The sequence below is a fragment of the Pinus tabuliformis genome, chromosome 1_2 (assembly GCF_031772625.1).
Source record: "Pinus tabuliformis cultivar Carrire ecotype Pingquan chromosome 1_2, CPIR1, whole genome shotgun sequence".
NCBI classification, from domain to species: domain Eukaryota; kingdom Viridiplantae; phylum Streptophyta; class Pinopsida; order Pinales; family Pinaceae; genus Pinus; species Pinus tabuliformis.
In genome coordinates, this window is record NC_142298.1 from 290,696,273 (window position 1) to 290,703,235 (window position 6,963).

A 6,963-nucleotide genomic window follows, 5' to 3' on the forward strand; every position below is an offset into this window, starting at 1 on the left:
ATGTTCTTCGTCACAAATGAGACATGGATAACGAGGTTTGTGCTTTTCATCATTGGATTCCGCCTTTTCAGATTTCTCCTTTGAACTTTTGTCCGTTTTATTCTTCTTCTTTCCTTTCTTCTTCCCACGAGATTTTGATTTAGCCGTAGATGACTCTACAACGTGAATATCGGCGGAAACCTTTGCAGAAGAGTCTCCTGTCGGGGAATCAGACAAGGTTATGATAGGAGAAGAATTCTTGGAAGACTTCTTCTTACTTTTAGTGTTAACGGTACCAATCATACCGTCAGCGGCATGAGATCCCGAAGGAGCTGCAGTGATTTGATTTGACTTGGGAAGATCAGGGATCTTTTTGTGTAACGTACCTGACTAAGTATAGACCAAGTCAAGGTACTATGCTTGAGCAATCACTTGCTCCTCAGTAACAACTCCGGCTTTAGCAACATCTTCAGTGATCCTTGGCAACAAAGATTTTACAAACCACTCAGCCAAAATTTGATCCGGAATAAATACCTTCACTAAACGTCGTCGACGTCTCCACTCATGAATATGATCTGAAATGTACGTGGATGTCGATTGTTTTAGCGAAGTTAACAATTCCGTGCCATTGTCATATCTGACTGCCAACTGAAAATGAGTTAAAAACGAGGTAGCTAACTGACTAAAATTATAAAAAGTTCCTCGCGGTAACTCAATGTACCACTTGGCCGCGAGACCAATTAGAGTGTGCTGGAAAAGTCTAAGACGGATCGAATCATCTGTGACAGTGTTAGACGGACACCAGAGGTGGTAAGTCATCACATGGTTTGATGGGTCCTCTCCAAATTTACCTTCGAACTTGGGAATGTCACTGGGCAACTTATTCGGCATTGGCAGCCAAAACGGAAGATAACTAATCGGATTGTTCGTTAGGCGTGACAAATCAGGTAAGTCCAAAGTTGTGATAAACGGTAACTGCCGATTAGGATCCCTAAAACTCTGGGTCATGAGACCAGCCCCAGGAGGAGGATATCCGGGATAACTAGGAATAGGAATCGCGTTCAGGATATTGTATCCTCCCGGAAAACCAGGATTAACCGGACCGTACTGGGGTTGTTGAGGTTGTTGATAAGTGTACCCAGGATACGGTTGATACTGATAAACTAGCTGCTGGACAGCAGGACCGAATTGGTACTGTCTCTGGTATGGTTGATAGGTGAATTGAGGTTGACTTGTGACAACCGTACTTAAACCAGGTTGTCCTACAGGCATCTGAACTGTAGTTTGAATCGTGGATCCAGACGGTGGTAAAGATGTCTGAGGAGTAGATACAGGAATAGTAGAAACCGGAGCTGTCGATACTCCAGAAGTAGGTGGGGTAGATTGAACAGATGTTGCGGCAGTTGCAGCAGTCGTTTGAGATGGAGTACGAGGCGCAGTAAGCCCAAACTGAGAAACTACCGAAGGTACAGAAGTTTGAATGTTAGACTGGACTGGTTGCTGGGGTGAACCAGAAACTAAGGGTTGTCCAGTTTGAGATGACAACTGTACACTTGGCTGCAACACCTGTTGAGTTTGCGATGGATCCCACACTATGTTAATTCCGGGGTACTGACCCATAACAGGTTGAGAATATTGAGGACCATAACTGGGTTGAGGGTAGGATTGATAATTGAAAGGTACATTTCCCGTTCCTTGAACATAAGATTGACCTTGGGGTGGTTGGAAACCTTGGTTCGAGTACTGACCTTGGGGTAGATACCCCTGAGGCACGTACTGATACTGGGGTTGACCTTGAGGTATAAATTGATACTGGGGTTGACCTTGGGGTACATATTGAGTCTGGGTTGACCTTGAGGAACGTATTGTACCGTAGGTACGTACTGTCCTTGAGGTTGCCCCCCAGATGCAAATTGTGTACCTTGAGGCTGCCCCCCAGGCGTTAATTGAGGCTCCCCCCAGGCGGTAACTGGCCACCTTGAGGTTGAGAATTGGGAATAGAACCTGACATCATAAGAATGTCTTCTACGCTCAATGGCTTTGCACCATTGCTTCCAGTGAATAACCCTTGTTCAATGGGTTGAGGAGATGCTCCCGAAAAAGTACCAGAAAGTGACTGATACCCAGAGGGAACAGAAGGACCGCCGTACAAAAAATATTCAGGCAATTGAGTAAACATGGACGACTGACCTGACATATTTACGGGAGTATAAAAACCTCTAGGATGATAAGGAGCACGAGGTGGTGAAAAACTTAACGCTGGGTTTTCCAAATAATTATTCAGGGAAAGATACCAAGTAGTACTTCTAGTTGGACTGTAAAAAATTGATTCACGCTCCCTTAGATCAATAACAGGTTGATTTTCAGGGATAGGGATGCCTACTTCTTCTTCCGGACCAAGTTCTTCAATAGCTATCAAACCAGAAGGAAGATTTTCGGTGATTACTCTTTCTACCCTAGGTGAATTAGGACCACTAGAAGTTGGAGAGACAAACCCCGATGTTGGAGTAACAGGTTTAGATATCTCAGGTTCTTCACCTATATCACTAGTAGATGAAAAGCTACTAGCAAGTTCGGAAACCGAAATAGATTCAGGATTATAACCTGTTACTAGAGTTTGGTAATCAAGACGTACAACCAATGAAGACTCTCCTTCTTCAGGTGACCCAACTTTACTACCACTAGGAGTTACGAGGACTTTCAAGCCTTCAAGCTAGCTCGGGACTTCTTCAGGAGGTTGGCCCCGAAGTCTACGGGACTTCCTCAGTAAATCAGCCACGGTTACAAACTCAGGAGACTAGCCCCGAAGTCTACGGGACTGTCTTGGTAATTTAGCCACAGTTAAAAACTTTTAACTACTTCACACGCAAACAAAGTAAAATCTCAATGAAAACCACCTAAAGCCTCTAAAGAACCAAACAAATTTGAATCACACGCCTAAAGAATCTAGAGATCAAACACACACAAATAGTAACTTTCCAGACCGAAAACACTAGTTGGTGATGAAATCCAACGTCGCAGAATTCAGTACAGAAATGGTGGTTGGAACAGTTACCCCGGCAACCTGCTTAATGAATAGACTGGACCAAGTTCCTCCACTTAACCGTCTCGAGTGAAGTGAACCCCCCAGAAAATCCAAGTGAGTCTAGCCGATGTCTGCTCCAGGTACAGTGGGATCTTCCCACCACTGTCACCTTAGGAAGAATCCTAAAGAATATGGTCACTAAGGCTACCAACTGAGACAAATACACCTGGGGGAACAGTCTACGATCCGATACGCACGCAAGGGCAGAGTAGCAAGCTCAATCCCCTTGAAGGCTCCTTGACATAATCCAAGGTTTACCAACAAGTGACCCCAGGCTCCTCGACAATGGTTAATCCGAGGTTTACCGTTTTTAATACGTGAATATCTAGCATCGTTCCCAATGAGGAAGGATTGATTCCCACACTGGTTCGGACATGATCTCGTGCTTCTCCTTTAAGAGGAGCTTTCTCAGAGCATAAATGCAAAAATTGGATTTCTTCCTACCACAAGATACAACTACTTGTTTGTTTTTACTGTCTTGGAGAGTTACTTACTCTCATACTCCAAGACACTAGCCTAAGCTAAGTTGGTGTATCAGAGCCCTAGAAATAAAATGTTACTAGGTGAATTTTACTTTAAGCGTTAATTTTAGTGGTTGTTTTTTAAGTCAAGAGGTGGCGGAGATGAAACTTGTGGTGTAAAGACTCGACTCGAAATCACTAAAAAGATGCACCTAAGATGATTTAGACAATCTTTTCTCTTCGATGAACTTCTAAACTAAGAAAGAGTTTGAGAATGCAAATGCTTCGTAAACACAAATCTTTCTCAATTAAACAAATTGAAAGAAGAGCTTTTCCTTTCCAAAGCACTCAAAACGAGACAACTAGCTATTTCACACAAATTTCCCTTTTCCTTTCAAAGCACTCAATCACTACAAAAAACAAACTTTTCCAAAAGAGATTTTTTTATATTTTGTAAATAAAACACTCAAAACTAATGAAAATGACTAACTTTGAGAGCTACAAACTATAAAAAGCTACTTGAAGTCAAAGCCTACTAAAATTCTTTTTGAGGATGTTTTACTTAGCTAAATGTGAGCTAAGGACTAATTTATGCAGAATCATAATTAGTCAAAAAACAACCAATCTTTTGTTTTCTTTTTTTTTTAAATGAAAATTCCAAACTTTCAACTACAAGCTTTTCGAAATTTTGAAATGAGAAAACTCAAAGCGAATTCCCCAACAAGGGGAGATTTCATAAATGGTCAGACTCATAAGAAGACTGGTTGATACCAAGGTAATCTGAGGTCCCTACGGCTTCTAAGCTCAGAGCCACTACACAACCAAAAACGAAAAACAAACCCAACAAGCAAAATTCCTAGGAATTCCACCTAAAACCCTAATGCTAATGAAATTAAACCAAGGAAATTTTTTGACAGGGAACAAGCAGGTATGGGCAATGGATAAAACCTATAAACAAATTCTAAACTGATAAAAAAGAGAAAAATTCAAAATTTTTCAAATTTTTGACAGGGTACGCAGGCAACCTATTTACACAGGTGCGTCCACGCTCTGTGCACAAAGCAAAAGTGCGTACAGGTACGCACTGTGCTTAACTCAGAGGGTGCGTACCTCTCCCAAAACTATGAAAAATGAAAACTAACTCAAAATTAACTAAATTCACCCAATCCCACAATCATCAAGTCAAAAACAGAAACAAAAAATACAGTTTCTCAGGTCAAAGTATAGACAAAGAAAACAATCAAGTCCCCAGCGGAGTCGCCATTTTGTCGCACGGAATGAGTCGATCTTGCGGACAAGATAGACCTTCCTAGAATATAAACAAGACCTAACGACAAGCAAACCAACCAAACACTATCTTTCTCTAAATATGCTTCAATAAACAATAGCAAACAAGTGTTTTGAGGGCCTACCTTTGGTCCAACGCAAGCTTGAGGATGCCCTCGCTCCTTTGATCCAAATGAGCTCCTTTTCGTGAATCTGCAAACACAAACAAGGCAAACAAATTAAATAGCACCTGAAAAACCAATTGCATAAAACATATTTAACATGAAAGTCAAGGAGTCCATGAAACAAATAACATAAGAAACTTGTTGAGAAAAATGAGTTTGATTGTATTGATTCAAAAGAAGAAGAACTTTACAACCTTTGCCTTGACACTGTACAAGCTCCTCCCAGGGTCCAACAAGATGTCTCCTCTACTTTGACAAGTTTCACTCACTCTCCAATGGAACCAAGAGGTATGTGATCTCTCCTCTCAAGCTCAACCAAAGAGTCTTAATTTCACCAGCATTTACCCTCAAAATGTTCAGCTTCTAACCTCCTTAGTCCTCACCCCAATGCCTGTATTTATAATGCAATGGAGGGAAGTTACTAGGTCTTCCTTCAAAGGGATAAAGCCCTCCTTCAAAGGGATAGCTCCTTTAGTCAAGGGATTAGCTCCTTCTCTTTTGGGATGCATGAACCACCTCAGAGCGAACAATCCACGTCAAAATTCCTTCTAGAAAACTCTAGAATTAACCCAAAGTGAGTTTTTTAAGATAAAACTTGCGCCTTTTGACTTTCACAGGGGTCCGCACCTACACCGTTAGGAACAGAGCGTGTAGGTACACAACTTTTGTACACAAAAGGTGCGGGACCGCAAGTGACCATGAGAGAAAGTGCGGAACCAGAGTTACATTGATTTTTAATGTCTTTCTCCCACTTCTAAAGCTTGATTTGAAGAGCTGAGGTCTTAGACTTGCTTAGGAGGACAGTACAAGTGATGGTAGACCCATACTGACTGCAAATAATCATGGTGACGATATTTTTGTGTAACATTAATCGTGATAGTGTTTGTACTTGGGATTAGTTTTATCGAAGATATCATGGACCTGCTGGTGGATGTGCTAGATGCATGTAATAAATATGGTGGCTTTATTAGCTTCAAACTGAACACGTTCAAATTCTGCCTATGTAGTCACAAGAGGCATTGCGACATCAATGGGACACAATGATTGAAATTCAATGCCCACTTGAAAGGGGTTGTGGCTAGTCAAGTTATGGAGAGATCTGTTATAGTTCTATTGAACACAAGGAATAATCTTATCCCACCTTCATGGATGCTTGGAGTTTTACATGTGTAGTATGTGCACTATTATCCTATTGAAAACCTCTGCCTAACCATTAGTTTGCGGATGGAATGTAGTCAACTTGGTGAGATTAGTGTCCAATAATGACCAAAGGCTCGACCAAAATGTGCTTAGGAACCTGCTATCTTGATCTGATATAATGTTCTGTGGGATCCCAAAATGAACCCACACTCATTTGAAGACGAGTTTAGCAATGTATTCTACTCTGATTCCCTTCTGTTGGCTTATTAGGGGCCTAACCCAGGTTCAAAGTTAATTTAACCAAACAAATCCCGGTACTACTAGCCCTTTCAGCAACAGTCCACAAAGCGCGGACTGAGGCCTCACCCGAAGTAGTATGGGAGGGTGCTACAACCAAGTTTCCACACCCTGGAGATGTCTGATGAGTTTCAAGTGGTCCGGGGATTGACCCTACGTGCAAGTCACTTTGCGCACTTTCCCGTACCTCGTAGCCTGATATACTGCCTTCGCACAGCGCTACTCAGAGGCCAAACGTTGTACTTCTACGTTACTACCCAAGCCCTTACTGGTATTCCAATGTTAGTTGATTATTTTAGCCTACTTGCATGCTTTAAGTTATACTTAACAACATAAACCATTCATACAGGTGCGCACAGTAAATAAACAGTATATTTGCAAATTATATCAAACATGCATTAACCCAAGAACAAATACACAAAATTATAGTAAAACTTCTCTTTATTAATTCCTTCTTTGGTTACAGACTTGACTCCGCCCCGCACACTCAGTTGCAGGGGTCCACACACTCAGTTGGAGACTACAAGGCCTCTACGCACTCAGCTACAGA